Source organism: Panthera leo, chromosome A2 (assembly GCF_018350215.1).
Source record: "Panthera leo isolate Ple1 chromosome A2, P.leo_Ple1_pat1.1, whole genome shotgun sequence".
NCBI classification, from domain to species: domain Eukaryota; kingdom Metazoa; phylum Chordata; class Mammalia; order Carnivora; family Felidae; genus Panthera; species Panthera leo.
In genome coordinates this window covers 141,779,083-141,796,627 of record NC_056680.1, presented here as the reverse complement: position 1 = coordinate 141,796,627, position 17,545 = coordinate 141,779,083, and positions in this window count along the sequence as shown.

Sequence of the window (17,545 nt, the reverse complement as noted above, 5' to 3'; positions counted from 1 at the left end):
GATATGATATTGGAAATTGGTAACAAAAAATGATTTGACAGTGAATAAAATTGAAAATAAATAAGGCATTTATAAATTTTTAATTAGATAATTATACACCATAGATCATTGGCTTAATGTTGTTTTATGACCCTGTCATTTGCCAGGATTTCAACTGTAATTTCTTTAGCTTTGAATCAGGGACATCTTGTACCATGATTCCTTTGGTATACCTAACTTTTACAAAAGCGATGATTTAGCCTTTTTTTTCACTTGTACATTCATGAAAACATCTTAATGGCTATCTTATTATGATAAAGAGCTCAGATTACAAGGCCAGCTTCTCTTAAATCTTGCAAAGAACAGTTTATTTATTTATTTTTTTAGCTAGCATTAAAAGAGCATTCTTTTTTTAGATTTAAAAATGTTATGAGATGTCAAAAACTTCGAACCTAGTTACTAATTCATTCAATAGATATTTATTGAGCACCTACTCTGTGCTAGTCTCTGTTCTGATCTCTAGAGTTACAACAGGAAAACTAAAGCAGGTAATCAATCTGGAAATGAGAGCTCAGTTCTGGGCACCTGCATGCAAGGTGACCATGTCAGCTGGGGTAGAAAAGGTCAAGGAAATAAAAATGACAGTTTCCTTCTTTATTTCTTGATCTGACCATAGATTTACTTTTCCAAACTTTCTTTCTTTTTGTTTTTTTAACTTTTGAAGTGTAAGCACAGGTACAAAAACATATATAAACAAATATACAGTTCAATGAGTCTAATAAGATCCAACACCCTACTACCCCCACTCAAGTTGAGAAGCAGAATTATGCCCAGAACCTCAGAGGCCCTCTATATGCTTCACCCATCACTATCACTTCCCTCTCCACAAAAGTAGCCACTTTCTTTAAGATAATCACATGTTTGCATTTCTTTATAGTTTATCACCTAAATATTCAAGTGACTAGAACAAAGCCTTGCAAGTTGCATGAATTCAGTAAGTTCTTAAACAATTTAAGTCCCTGATGGTGCATTCTCAAGTGTGCATCCTCCAAAACTATATTTCATCTCACCCATTTTTAGGTTTTTGAGGTTTTTTCTTTTCTTTTCTTTCTTTTTTTTTTTTTTTTTGGTGATTGGTGGATGTGTCTCTTATGTCACTATTACTCTACAGTCTTTCCTTCCATCCCTTATTTTCCTGACAATTTATTTTTTGAAGAACTAGGTCCGTTTGACCTATAGTTTTGAATATTCCTCTGTCCTCTGTATTTCCTGCAACTTGGCAGATGATGTAGATGTCTGATTAGACTCAGGCTAGGTCTCTTTGGCAACACTACAAGTTGTATTGTGTTCTTTTATTAGGAGGCATATGTAGTTTGGTTGCCCTTCTTTTTTTTTTAATATTAGTAGCTGTGAATGTCATGACCTAGATCCATTAATTTGATGGGTGTTGTAAAACAGTGATATTCTACTGTTATCATTTATTTTTCATTTATTGACTGGCATAATTCTATACATAGAGGCTCTCCCTCAACTATTAATTTGGAATCCAGTAACATTGGTAATGCAGGATAAATATTTTCTTCTTTTCTTTTATTTCCCATATATCACAATGAGAATATTGGACCTATCTATGCTCCTCTTCAGTAACCTGCCTGATGTGCTTTCTAGTGCAACCATGTTGGCTATTAGTTCTCCTGTTCTGAGACCCCTCACGTACCCCTGCTTCTTCTCACATGGATGCTAACACAATGCCCATTTTGAGTCTGCTGGTGATGTTTTCCCTTCCACTTGTACTTTGGAATGCATGGAAGACGCTGTTTCACCTAGTTAACTGTAAATGTGCATTAATTTGGGGGATTTTCTCGTGGTGATTCTGACTGTTATTACAAAGAGTTTTAGGGAGATACACAAACTACGGGGCCCTGTCACCATGTTCTTTGCAGATTTCCTCACTTTTTTCAGCTTTGTGTTCTCCCAACTTCTGTAGTCCCTTTTCTACGTTAAGCCAAAAGCCACCCAAAGCTGCCATTTTGCCCCTTGTTAATTAATCCTTCAACTGAGCATCACAAACTATCTTTCTGAGGTCATAGTCTGTTGTCTAAAAAAATAAACATTTTTATTGATTAAACATTTGTATTGATTACAAATACATTCCTTACAGATGCTTTCTTCTCACTAGCCTAAATCACTGTCTACTAGATGCCCAATAAGAATGACTTTGGATGATTACTGACACTGTGCATGTCCCTTTGGCATATGTTAGTGTTATAAAAGAGGGCAAAAATTGGTCTGGATACCAGCATCTCAGGAAATTGCTGATACTATATTTCCCAGATGGACAAAATGGGAACTGGGGCATGACTTTCTTTAACCTAGCTCCAAAGTATTTGTTCTGATTAAAGTACACATAAGGAAGAAAAAACCCTCCTTTCCCAGAGCAACATTTCACAGTGGCCTGTTGGTTAAATTCCCATTACAAAACAGCATGAAAACCAAACACATAAAACATGATAGGGCAATAGGAGAACTTTATCTGGGTTAAGGACATAAATTGTTTTCCATAGTAGACTTGGCATTCTCTTCTTTTTCAAAGGGTTGAGTTTGCATGAAAGGATATAAAGTTTTAGCCCATTCCTCCTTGGGATTAGTCATAATTATTTGCAATGACAAGCCAAGCTTAGGCATAGTGTCTGAAACCATGAAGCAAGGGGAAACTAACTGGATGCCTGACCCTCATGAACACCAAGATCTAAACAAGCAAACTTACTGAAATACAAGTAATTTTTAAAAGAATTATCAGCATGTTATCTTTAATGCAAGAACCAAGTTACTAAAGTCATATTTATTCATTTAAAAGTAAATGACACATTTCTATATGCACCAGGAAAAAGTGGTCCATGCTGAATTCAAATTAAGTATTGCAAGCCTCATGTTTATAGATATTTCTTAATTACAAATATTGCCAGGAACCACTCTTTGATCTAAAACCTGTCAGTCTTCATTGAATTACAATGTAATTTACTTCCTCCATCCCAAAACGACCAGTTTGTGTTGTAACATGATCTTCTAATAATGTGATCTAAAGTACCTGATCTAACAAAATTTGATTTTTATGATGAGCAGATATAAAAATAGTGAGGCAATATTTTTGCATTGAAAAAGACTTAAAATGCCTTTCAGCTGATGAACTTGCTTTAGGTATACCTACATTTCCAATGTCCCTGAATCCAAGCAGTTGATGGTAATGACAATCAAAGTCGCAAAGTACTTACTCACAATGATTTCATTATAAGGATCAAAACCATGGCAAAGTCTGTAATATCATGTGGTTTTGGACTCCATCTGAAACATGCATTTGATAAAGCTGTTTTAAAAGTCAGTATACCCAGAGTCACCTGGGTGGCACAGTTGGTTAAGCATTCTGACTGCTGATATCAGGTCAGGTCATGATCTCACAGTTCATGAGTTCAAGCCCTGTATTGGGCTCTTCACTGGCAGAGAGGAGCCTACTTGCGATTCTCTGGCCTTCTCCTGCTCTCTCTGCCCCTCTCCTGCTCTCTCTTTCTCAAAAAAAAAAAATTAACATTAAAAAAATTTTTTAAAAAGTCAATATGCCCAGATCCACATGTAGAATCATATCACTTCCTTCCTCTTCAACCTTCTTAAATGTTGTTATGTAAGGAATTTAACTTCTTAGGGTAACTTCCAAGGTATTCAGTTATTTGGCTTCATCCTGATTTTGAAGGTAAATAATTTTCTGGAAAGTTGGACAGCTGGGGAGTGGAGAAAGGAAACAAAGGATGCCAGGCATTGAAATTGCTTTTTCCCTAAAATAGAATATGATCTTGTCAATGTTAAGTAGAGCATAGGGTAAGAAAGCCCAGCTGTCTGTAATTTTTTCTATTGAAAGCATAAAATGATTGAATACATTTTTCCTGAAAACTGATGAGAATCCAAATTATAAATGTACTGGGATACAGCAAAAATTTAATATTTCCAGATCTGAAAAATTCCTACTCTTCTTGTACAGAGTCATTGGCGGCTGATTGTCATCCCCACCGCACCCTGGGGACAAGGGTGGCATTCGGCGAGGGTAGTAAAGCCACTGTACAAGTATTTTGTATTCTTTGCCTAAAATAACAACAACAGCAATAGTCATAAGGAACTTAATCTAAATTTATGGGTTGAGTCTTTTTATGTTCCTACAAATTCCCAATCCCTTCTGAGAAGCTGCACCTACCCTGCTTCATCTCAGGATACGGCGTGTTCTTTGTAACCTATCCTCAGTCACACCATTTCCTTCTTCTGTGTTGGTTCATGCTGCTGCCTTCTCTTTTAACGTCCTTCTTTCTTTACTTCATAATTACATTTCACTTAAACTTCAAGGTTCCCTTAAAATGCTGCTTCTACGAAAAAGCCTTCTCGTGGTGGTATTTTGACTTTGCCTCTGTTCCTGCATTTACGCGATGCTTTCCTCGTACAGAGGTTAAAAGATTATGTGTCTGGGAGCTGACCGCGCTGTCATTTCTCTATCCTCACAGCTGCTGTCATACAGGTGCCTTTCTCTGGGCAGTTGATTAATTATATTTACAACGCTGGGACTTAATGGGCCAGCATATGCGGGGGCATTTTTCATTGCAATGGGATCCTTCTGGACAGGGATATTTCCCAACGATAAGACTGTGAAAATGCATTTCAGGGGATGCAGGATGGTAATCATGAGAAGAGGTTGTTTGTTTGTTTGTTTACCATCTTAAGGTATACAACTCAGCGATTTCTAGAATATTCACAATGTTGTGAAACCACCACGACTATCTCATTTTAGACACCATCCAACACCCCCAAAAGAAACACTAAACCTCCCAATTCATTTTCACCTCATCCCCTGGCAACCACTAATCTACTGTCTATGTCTGTGGATTTGTCTATTCTGGATATTTCATGTAAACTGAATCATGCAATGTATGATTTTTTTGTGTCTGGCTTCTTTCATTTAGATAATGTTATCAAGGCTCATCCATGCTGTAGTATGCATCAGTACTTTCTTTCCTTTTTATGGCTGAAAAATATTCCGTGGTACAGATGTACCACATTTTGGTGCAACAGCTGATGGACATCTAAATTGTTTTCACTTTTGGGCTACCGTGAATAGTGCTGCTATTAACAAGTTTCTGTGTGGCATATGTTTTCAGTTATCTTTGGTATATATCTAGGAGTAATACTGCTGGGTCATATGGTAATTCTGCATTTAACTTAGTGAGGAACCCCCACGCTGTTTTCCACATTGCTGCCCATTTTGCATTTCCATCAGCGATGACTGAGAATTTTACTTTCTCCACATTCTCACCAACATTACCAACACTTGTTAATTTTTTCCCTTTTTCCTCCTCCTTCTTCTTCTTCTTCTTCTTCTTCTTCTTCTTCTTCTTCATAGCATCAATTCATGTGCTTATCAGCCATTACATATCTTTTTTGGAGAAATGTCTGTTTAAATCCTTTTTCCAATTTAAATCAGGTTATTTGTCTTTTTATTGTTATGCTATAAGAATACTCTATATACTTGGGATTCTTGGCCCTTCCCAGATATATGATTTGAAAACATTTTCTCCTATCCATGGGTTGTTTTTTAATATCCTTGTGGTTGGGTTGCCTGGGTGGTTCAGTCGGTTAAGTGCTGGACTTCAGTTCAGGTGATGATCTCATGGTTCGTGGGTTTGAGCTCCATGTCGGGATCTGGGCTGACAGCTCAGAGCCTGGAGCCTGCTTCAGATTCTGTGTCTCCCTCTCTTTCTGCCCCTCCCCCACTCGTACTCTGTCTCTCTCTCTCAAAAGTAAACATTAAAAATATATATATATTCTTGTGGTTTTGGTATCATGTTTAAGAAACCATTGCCTAATCCAAAGTCCCCCAAATTTATGTGTATGTTTCCTTCTAAGAGTTTTATAGATTTAGAGCTTGTATTTAGCCTTTCATCCACTTTGAGTTCACTTTTGCATATGATGTGAGGTAAGGGTACAGATTCATTATTTTGAGCATGGATATCTAATTGTCCCAGTGCCATTTGTTATAAAACCTCTTTCCCCATTAAATGGGGATAATTTGTATAAATTTTCTAATATCTAAATGGTCTGAAATCAATTAGGCCATGAATGTGCTTAGTGCCCTTATAAACAAGACCTAAGAGAGCTCTCTCCCTCTTTTCACCCTATGAGGACATAGTGAGAAGATGGCTATCTATGAACCAGGAAGCAGTCTCTCACCAGACACCTAATCTGTCATCACCTTGATCTTGGACTTTCCAGCCTTCAGAACTGTGAGAAAGAAACTTCTGTTGTTTGTAAGCCAACCAGGCTATGGTATTCTCTTATAGCAGCCTGAATTGACTAAGACAACTACCTTCAGGCTACTATGATTTTAATGAGAAATCAGCTGTTAATTTTATTGGGGATCCCTGTATATGATGAATTCCTTCTCTCTTCATATTTTCAAGACTTTATTCTTTGTCATTGGTTTATAGCAATTTGATTACGATGCGTGTGGATCTCTTTGAGTTCATTTTACTTGGAATTTGTTGAGCTTCTTAGATGTGTACGTTAATGTTTTTCATTAATTTGGGGAAGATTTTGACCATAATTTCTTCAAATATGTCTACCTCTTTTTCTTTATTAATATTTGATACAGATTGACCTCAATTGCCCCTACTCTATATTCTTGACAGTGACTTTAATTGGATAAAGCCAAACACTCATACTCCAATCACAGAGAGTGGTTCGTATATAAACAGCCCAGTTTGGTAAAATAGACTAAGGAAGATGTTTTCTGGAAATGTGGCTTAGGTGAGCTTCATATCTTTCTATATGAACTACTGGAAGAGATGTTTCTCTTCTGGATAGTATGCTTCCATGTTGCAGTGTTACCATGAGTAGCTTGATTAGAGTGCCCCTGGGGAGGGAATTGCTAAAAGGAAGATAGAAATATGCAGTTGGAGCCCTGAACCTATTTGTTTTTTTAAGCCTCATTAAATTGAAATTCAGAAGGTTTGTATGTGGGTATGTGTCTGTCTGTGTGGTAGTTTGGAAGAAAATAGGCGAAAAAGTAAGGTTTTAGCCCAAAAGATGAATACTTGTGAAACTTTACTAAAAGTTTGTTTCTAAGCATTATGGAGACATCTATGATTTTCTGTGTGAGGAACAAATTCTTTTTTTATGACAAATGTCAAATTATATACTTCTGCAGTTAGAGATAAAGGAGACCTAAATTTCGGAGAGCTAACATCCTGAAAGTTTTAATATGCAATATAGTCTCTGTATAATCACAATGGAAGGTGTAATCAATTGAAGATTGTCAAAGTTAATTGTAAATATGAATGGTCCAGGATGCCACACTTCATGTCAAACTGAATCTGACTCTTTTTAAAAGGTAAGTTTGGCTTTTAGTTGGCTTGAAGTCTTCCCTAAAGCAGGACTTTCCAGTTGAAATCTTTTCATTGTGAACAGGAAGAGAGTGATGTGCTTGACACAGCCAGATGAAACACATCACATTGCACCTGACAGCCAAGAAATCTAAACTGACAAGAGCCTTTTAAAAGAGTCATATAAAAAGTGGACTTGGAACTAGGAGTGCAACCAATGGACACTGGTGTGGCCTTGGGCACAACAGGGGAAATTTTCCTTTTTAAAACATCTTCTTTCTCATGTGTCTACTTAAGGAACTAGGTTGTTGCTTTTTTTCCCCCTCTTATTTATAGCTTCTTAGAGAGCTTCAGGTATCCAAACTCGAAAGGCAGAGGCAATGAACTAAAAACATGCATAGAGTTATACAACCTATTATTTTGGCTTTACTTTCTATAATTAAAGATGAACCTAATTTTCCTTTGCCTCAATGACAGTAAAGAATGAAAGATACAATGTTATATACCACATATTTTTAAACTATACTTTAAAGATAAAGTTGATGATTTGCCCCCCCCTCTGTTTTTATCTTATTTTTCCTTCCCTTCCCCTGTCTATGTTCATCTATTTTATTTCTTAAATTCCACATATGAATGAAATCACATGATATTTATCTTTCTCTTACTGACTTATTTCGCTTAGCATAATTCATTCTAGTTCCACAGAGAAAAAACTGGAGGGGTGTCGGGTGGGTGGATGGACTAAATGAGTGATGAACATTAAGGAGGGCACTTGTTGGGATGAGCACTGGGTGTTACATGTAAGTGATAAATCACTAAATTCTACTCTGGAAATCATTATTATACTACATGTTAACCAACTTGGATTTAAATAAAATTAAAAACAAATGTTTTAAAAAAGATAAAGTTGATTCTCTCCTCTGCCTCAACGAGAGCAAAACCAATCTCCCTATCCTTCCACATAATATTGACACTGTTACCTATTCAGCTGGGATGCTAGAAGAGTCACTTATTCCATTACCTAATCACTGAGCAAATTCTGTTGCTTGTGTATGTAAATATATTAAAATAAAGTTATTTATGTCCATCTCTGCCACTTCCTCAGTCCACATAAACGTCACTTCTTAACTAATATGCTAATTAATAGCTATATTCGCTAAGTATTTTGAACTATCTGCTTCCCAGGGTATATCAAGAATGTATTTTCCACCCTATTTAAAGTTAGGCTGAGCCATGGGACTTTCTTTGGCCAATAAAATGTGAAATAATATGTGCTATTTCCAGATGAAAACTTTAAAAGTCAATATTTAATTTTCCCTCTTCCCTTTCTATACCTTCACAATTAAAGAAGCTGAGAGATGGAGCTTTCCCTGTGCTTGTTCCAGAAAAAATGACATGGGCAGTCCCCTTATTGACCCTTAATGGCCATGTGACTCATTCTGGCCAATGAAATATGAGCAGAAATGGCACATCCCTTCTAGGCTGAGACCAGTGAGTCTTCTCTTACTCTCTCTGTTACTTCTTCAAGAATAATAATGAGCCATATATTAAGAAGTTGTTGCTATGATACTGTAGTGATCTCTATCTCCAAGCAGGAGACCTAATCTGCAATAGACTTTGTATGAGTAAGAGATAAACTGTATAATGATAAAACCTTCAACTTATCAGAATGATATAAAAATTCTAAATGTGAGAGGCACCTGGGTTGGTCAGTCAGTTAAGTGTCCAACTCTTGGTTTCAGTTCAGGTCATGATCTCATGATTTATGAATTGGATTCTCTGTCTCCCTCTCTCTCTGCCCCTCTCCCGCTTGCGTGTGCGCTCTCTCTCTCTCTCTCTCAAAATAAGTAAATAAATAAACTTTAAAAAAAATTCTAGAGTTGAATACATCTAGTAAAATCAAAATATATAAAGCTAATATTGATAAAACTTTAAAGAGAAGTTGCCAAATTCATGATCATGGTCGTGCCAAGAATCACCTTAAAAGCAACAGCACATATTAGTGAAGAAATTGAATATTTGAACAGAACAATCAGTAAGTTTAATTTAATAGACCTATACAGACCCCTGTACGGAACAATTAGAGAACCCATAGTCTTCTCAAGCATGCAGGAAGCACACATAAAAATTGAGCATGCACTTATTTATAAAGCAAGCCTTATGAAATCCCAGAGATTGGTATCATAGACGCTTGCAGAATATTGAAAATAGAGAAAACATTATTCAGTTGTGAGCTGGCTTAACCTAGAACCTTAAAACCAGGCAAGGATGATGTATGAAAGGTAAGCAGTATAGATCTCCACTTATTTGTAACCTCTTTAGCAAAATATGAAAACAACAAACTTAGGAACTTACACAAAACAAAATCAAGTATCATCACTGAGTGATATATTACAGGAATACAAAGGTGGTTATTTTAAAAAATACTATAAATGACATTCATCATGGTAACAGATAAAAGGCAAATAATCTGTTACCTCAAAAGGTATAGAAAAAGTATTTGATATATTTCAGCACCTATTCTTTAAAAAAATTTTTTTTAACATTTATTTACTTTTGAGAGATAGAGACAGAACACAATTGGGGGAGAGACAGAGAGAGAGACACACACACAGAATCCAAAGCAGGCTCCAAGCTCTGGGCTGTCAGCACAGAGCCTGATGCGGGGCTCCAACCCACGAACCGTGAGATCATGAGCTGAAGTTGGACGCCTAACCAAGGCGCCCCACAGCACCTATTCTTGATAAAAAAAATAATTAGTAATTTAGGAAGAAAAGGAATTTCTTTCCCCTGTTAAATTATCTACATTAAATTATTCTACAGTAGAAATACGTTTACTATTGAAAGTTTTCTCATTCAATCAGGAACAAGCAAAGATACCAACTATCACTGCATCTCCTCACTATTTTACTGGGCACATCAACAAACATAGCAATATAAGTTAAACACACAAACAAAAAAAGATATATGGTCGGTCAAGGAAAAAACAAGACTGTCAAAACTGTCCATTGTCACATATGATAAAATTCTTTTCGTTAAAACAAAATGTTCAGTTACAGAACATAATTAATATGAACAAGTTTGGCAAGTTGGCTGCATATACAATCAAAATAGAAAAATTAATTATATTGATACCTATTAGCAGCAATGACCAACCTTGTACTCTCAACCAAATCTTGGACTTGCTGCTCAGCATTTTGTTGATGAAACCAATCTGTTTTGCAGTCTTATATTAGATGATCTGTTGTTTCCCCAGTTCTGTCATCATGGCATATATAGAAATAATAATACTTGCTTAGCAACCTGGAGCAGGTGCACAAGGCTATTCCTGGCAGGAGGGAACAAGCCCAGAATCATCTGTGGCATACACTTTTTCATACTGACAAACCAACATAAAGCTTACAGAGTGCTTTCATAGGCATTTAATAGGCATTTTATCTAGCAGGTAGAAATAGACAGTCATCTCCAGTGAAGTTTCTATTTAATAGACCTGCGTAAATGCACATGTATACCTGTCATCCGATACACTCTCCTTGCAACACAGCTGACTTAGAGCTGATTGAAAAAAACTATAGTTAATTCCTATGATAATGCCTAACTGACTCAGAAAACCATTATTTGCTCCCCCAAAATCTTTATTTTTGCCATTTTATGAAGACAATGTTTGGACCAGGTACAGGAGTGCTCTCCAAATGACACGGGCTTCAAATGCTCTTTTCATCTTAAGCCCTACGAGAGTGCTAACTTCAATATTTGTCAACATTAGGCAGTTTCAGATAAAGTGGATAGTACTAAGATCTGCCAATTATTTTGGAAGCTTTGCAACAAAACTTATTTTTTAAAAACACAACCGAACAATTTCCTTTTCACGCTAGTTTTTGTCTATGAGTTTATAAATTTGAACGTGCCTTAATGTAAAGAAGCACATGATCCATATTTTAATACCACTTTAGCCGTGACTCGAGGCCAACTGGATGGATAAAATATTCATGTGGAAACAATATACACGCTCAGGATTGAAACTCCTGAGGTTTGTAAATCAGTTTCCTCCATTCTCCACATTTCTTACCATTCAAAGGATTTCAACCTATGTCAGAACTTTTTGTCATCTATTAGGAACTCAGTGGCTCTGGTTTGCTTGCTTCATTTATCTGCTTATTTTTGGTCTCCATTTATCATTATTTTTTAACAGTTGTCAGCATTAAATGTGATTTGCCACATCAGCCAACTTACACAGCAAATGCAAATCCTTTTGAATTTCACTTGCAATTTCTGGACTTCCCCAGTCATTTCAGCTTTGCTTTATCAGCATCATTTGATTTTCTGCCATTAGGGACAGTTCTCAGAGATTTTTATTGTTTTAAAGGAAATAGAAACTAAAACAGGCATGTTCAATTAGACATGGTTCTTCAGTGTCACACAACTAGGGCACTTCTGTTTCAACAGCACCATTCCAGATCACTACTAAGACTTTCCTACTGGGGATGGATAATACGAAATAATTGCGTTTTTGGTCCGATTATTTTTTGATCTAAATTTTGATCCAGTTTTGGAGCACAACATGAGAAGAGTCTACGTAGGCACACCCTTTAAGTTACCTGCATATCGTTCCATTACAGCATTTAACTTCATGTTTACCTTTTAGTTCACTATTGTTTGATTTTTATTCCTGACATTGACAATTCAGAAGACATTTCTCTATGAATGTCCTGACATTATATCATTATTTAGAAATACAGCTTTTTGTTTGGTCAGTATTTCCATTTTTAGCCATATCTTTAGATTCTTAATAAGATGTAATATTTAAAAAACTCTCTGAGCTTCAAAATCAAATTGTTTTATGCCCTTTGTCATAGATCATGGTTATATGTGTTGAGGCATAATTCCAAAGCTGGCTGAGGTATAAAACCACATACATGTGTGTGTGTGTGTGTGTGTGTGTGTGTGTGTGTACTTCCTTTAATATAAGCAGTAGCAAACACATTTAAAACTTTATTTAAAACCAAGGCAGAATATCCTAGCTAAATGTGAAGGAGTAAAGCTAAGATCATCAAATCTCTTAATTCAAAGGCCTAATAAAACTCACCTAATTAGAAACACAAGCAAAAGAAATTAATTGGCAATGTCTTGATCATACACCCCTAAACCATACACTTCAAAAGTGTTAACCCGTGAAAAGCCACAATTGGGTCAAAAGGGTTAGACTACAGACACTCTCCCTTTGCCTACCTCTTGTCTCCCCTGATAAGTACATGTTACGCTTGAAGTTGTTATTAGAGAAGCACAGTCCTTTCTTGGAGAGACTGTCACAGACTTCCTTTACATCACTGGCCGGAAGTGGCAGCATGAAGTCTGGGGAAGGGGGGTGGACAGCAGCCCCGTGCTTGGCTTCGACATATCCTGAGCCTCTGTCTGGGACCAGGTGCATCACCTGAAGAATCAAATTGGGATTCTTTTAGCAAAGTGGGGGAGGTGCATTATCAGGTATGCAACTCTGCATCTATCATACCTCTTTTGTCCTAATTAAAGAAGACAACTACGGTGGTTTATCCCTTCCCTCTTTCTACTAGAGGAAGTCAGAATGGCTGCTGCAGGGAGACGGGAACACCGGGGAAATAAACAACTAAGATTCAATTACAGAAACATAGAGCTTATGGTTCTGCATGGAACTGGGGGAATACCCCAAACAACATATATCTCTGTGGTGAGCTGAAAATTGAACCACCACTTCCCAAAGATATGTACATCCTAATCCTTGGACCCTGATATCTCAAAAAAAAAGAAAAGGACCTTAGTAGGTATGATTAAGTTAAGAATGTTGAGATAGGAGATGATAATGTATTATTCAGGTGGGCTCTAAATGCCCTAAGTCCTAAATCTCTGTAAGACTGGAGCAGAGGGAGAATACACACACACACACACACACACACACCCACAGATGAAGAAGGCATTGTAACAACAGAGGCAGAGATGCGGGCATAAGCCAAGGAATACTGAAAGCCCCGAGAAGCTGAGGGAGGCACTGTGAACTTTCCCTCCATGTTCATGAAAGCACTCTGAAATGACTTAACAGGATTTACCCAGACACATGTAAGGTATAATGTGTTATATTAATAAAGAGGAATAAAATCATTATATAAATCATTTCCCATTTTCTATCATAGGAAATTTGCTTTCATTGTACTGAGAACATGCTTCTATATTATGAGATTTATGCTGATAGCAAGAAAAAAAGTTTAAAAAACAATTTTTTTGAATGCTTATTTATTTTTGAGAGAGAGAAAGAGCCAGAGCATGAGCAGGGGAGGGGCAGAGAGACAGGCAGAGACTCCAGGCTCCAGGCTCTGAGCTGTCAGCACAGAGCCGATGTGGGGCTTGAACTCTTGAGCTGTGAGCTGAAGTCAGACGCTTAATTGACTGAGCCACCCAGGTTCCCCAAGAAAAAAAGTTTAAAAAAAAGGAAGAAAACTCTTAAAAAGACACTCTCTTAATTAAGCAGATGAACTTTTGGCTAATGTGATGGTTAACACAACTGAATAATGCCTTGTTGCCATGTGGGCAACATGGAGTGCCATGTTAGAGAAGGCTGAATTGTAACTACGAGTGGGTCTGCCCTGAGTTGATAAACATCTCCAAGTATCATATAAAGATACTAACTCTAACTGAATCCCATTCAGCAGCTACACTGTGTGATACAACTCTCAAAACTATGTAACAAACAAAACGAAAATTATTTTATAGTTTCTATTCTTTTCCATAAGAAAAAAATCTGTATTTTATGGACTTTTCTCTGCTTCCTCAATACGTATTCTTGTAACACATACATCTGTAAGAAGCTTAGTCTCAATAATTTGTATGTACTTGGAAGTTAGGAAATGGGTGAGAATACCAGAGGACACTTGACAATAAGTTTTTTAAAAACGTTCAGTACCTATTCGGGGAGCCCTAAATAGCCCATCATATTTATTCAAGTATATGTATGTGACATATGTATTAAAATACAGTTGTTTTCCCCCTGGTCCGTCCCCCACCGGATGCCTGAAACCACAAATAGAACTAAACCCCACATAGGGGCACCTGGGGGGCTTAGCTGGTTAAGCGTCCAACTTCGGCTCAGGTCATGATCTCACGGTCCGTGAGTTCGAGCCCCGCGTCGGGCTCTGTGCTGACAGCTCAGAGCCTGGAGCCTGCTTCTGATTCTGTGTCTCCCTCTCTGTCTGCCCCTTCCCTGCTCTCATTGTGTGTCTGTCTCTCAAAAATAAACACTTAAAAAAGAAGAAGAAACCCTATATATACTTTGTTTTTCCTATACTCATATACCTATGAAAAAGTTTCAAAGTTAGGCACAGTAAGAGATTAACAACAATAACTAATAATAAGATAGAACAATTATAATAAAACTACACTGCAATAAAAGTAATGTGAATGTAGTCTTCCTCTCTCAAAATATCTAAATATCTTATTGTACCGTACACACCCTTCTTCTTGCGATGATGTGAGATGGTAACATGCCTACGGGCAGAGAGGAAGTGAGGTGAATGACGTAGGCACCGTGACTGACGTAGCATTAGGCTGCTAGGTTCGAAGAAGGACCATCTGCTTCTGGATCATGGTTGACCTTGCGTAGCTGAAACGACAGATAAAGGGGGACTACTATGTTGTCAAACTAGTGTATTTTGAAACAAGCAAACATCCTGTGTGCCTTGAATAATATTATTGCTTTAGCGGACTACCTGCCTTTAAATATATCTGACATTTTTAGTCCTATGCACTCCCAAAAAATAAGGGATTTTATATTTATGGATAAATTTATAGAATCTTAGTTAGATATAAAGATAGAATAAAGTATTCGTATTCGGGTATCTTCAAAGTGAGCACCTATTTTCCCTAAAATTTGGAGGTTATATCACATTGCCAATTATATGTGAGCCAGTGAAGCAGTTTGGGTGTTTTTAATTATTATTCCTTGGGAATCTGTACTTAAAACTGTTCAGAGAAACGATTGCCTGACTGAAAGTCAGAAGACTTCAAGCGTAAAACTGCTGAAATGATCAAGAATTAATGGAATATTCTAAATGGGTTTGTGTGCTGGTCCAACCACAAGGGGACGCTGGAGGGCACTCAGCTCTCAGCAGAGGTGGGAGCAGACAGGGAGCAAGTGCAGGACAGAATTCACTGGGGGAACCGAGAGCAGGAAGGAAGTTATTTATACTCAGGATCAAAATGTTTACAAAGTACGTGAACCTTACTAAATCTAGTGGGAAGGAATCAAAGGAGGAAAAATTAGAGATGAGAGTGAAGAATTTAGTTTAAAGAGATACTGGTGATTCTGGCAGACTTAAAGCCCTTGAGTTGGAGGGAAGAACCAGATATGGTAGATATGCAAGTGTGATTTTTTTCTTCCAACCTTACTGAGATAATTGACATGCATTAGTGTGTAAGTTTAAGGTGTACAACATATTGATTTGATACACTTACATATTGCAACATGATTACCACTGTAGTGTTACTTATATATCACAATATGATTATCTCTATCACATAATTATCTTTTTTGTGGGGGGGGGGTAGTGAGAACACTTAAAATCTACTGTCAGCAATTTCCAGGTATACAATACAGTACTGTGACCTATGATCACAATGTTGTGCATGAGATCCCCAAAACTTATTTATCTTCTTACTAGAAGTTTGTACACTTTGACTAACATCTCCCTCATTCTTCTCTTGTCCCCCAACTCCTGGCATTCACCCTTCTACTCTGTTTCTATGAGTTTGGCTTTTTTTTAGATTCCACATATAAGTGATTCGTATACAGGAGGCATAGTCCTCTAATAGACTATATCAGAACTTCTCAGGGTGGGAGGAAAAGGAATAAAAGAATCCATATGCATTGATAAATAATACTGAATAAAATTTCATGTGAGAACAAGCTGAGTAAAGTTGATACGGAGAATATATTTGATATGCTCAGAAATAAAGGCACTAAATGAGATGAGTAATAGAGAGAATGTATATATGAAATAATTATGTTGAGCAATGCATCGTTGATATTGGCCTCTTAGCTATCTCTGAGCAAACTTTGCTGATATGTTTTTCAATGAAGGTAAAGTGCACTGGGGTCCTCCACGAGATCTATATAAAGTCTCTCACGTTGCAGTGGACTTATTGTTATTAATTGTCCAAACAGGAATAGAGTTCATTTGAACTCCCATTTGCTAAGAATGAGACAGCCTATCTATTTTAAACTATATCATGATTGAGTGGTCATAGCTGAGAGAATGGATTAGGAACTACCTCAACGTGGAAAATAAAAAACTCATTATCTTAATTTTCTGTTAACAGGTCTTTTGAGTCCTTTTAATCACCACTAAGTTGATACAGTGGCAACAAAAGTTAATGGTGAGCTAGGTGAGAATTCGGACTTTGTCAAGTGGCTAATAAAGTTATTCTTTCACAGAACTGGGTCCACAGCTTTTTGGAGCTTGCGAGGACAGAGATGGTTTTTAATACTAGAGACTTAAAATGGAAGCATCTCCTTAGCTTTCCTGAAGACTGCCTTTTCTTTAGGTGAGCTCTGGTGCTTGAGTCTTTTGACTGGGTAATTTATTGTGTTTTCTGTTATGAGGATCATGCTGTGGCTCATCCAGTCTTTGAGCAAAGTCATTTATTTTGATGCCTCATCATGTCATAACAAAAACTACTGCAAATACTTTTACTTTTTAAACTCCAAGCTTATTCTTCATTTTACATGCAAATGACGTAAATATATTCCAGACTGAAAAGCCCAATTCTGTCTTTTTCTTTCTTCTCTTCTGCCTCATAGGAAATGGAGAAATATTTCATGGAACGAGACTAAAGTTTAAAATATGTGCTCTTTTTGATTAAACATTCTTCCTAGTTTGACTGGAATCTATGCTATTAATCTTAATAATTCAGTAAACTGAGAGATGAAGATGTGTTCTTAGTGTCATCCATACATTCTGTATCTGGTCCTACACGCTAAATGTGGTTTATATAACTCCCTGGGAGTGGCTCACAGAGAGTGATTATTCTTAAAAGATCACTCAGGTAAAGGAGATCAAGAGGGCTTAAGTAAAATCTCGAAGGATTTTCTTTAGAAGATGGACATTAGTGTTTACCTAAGGAAAATCAGA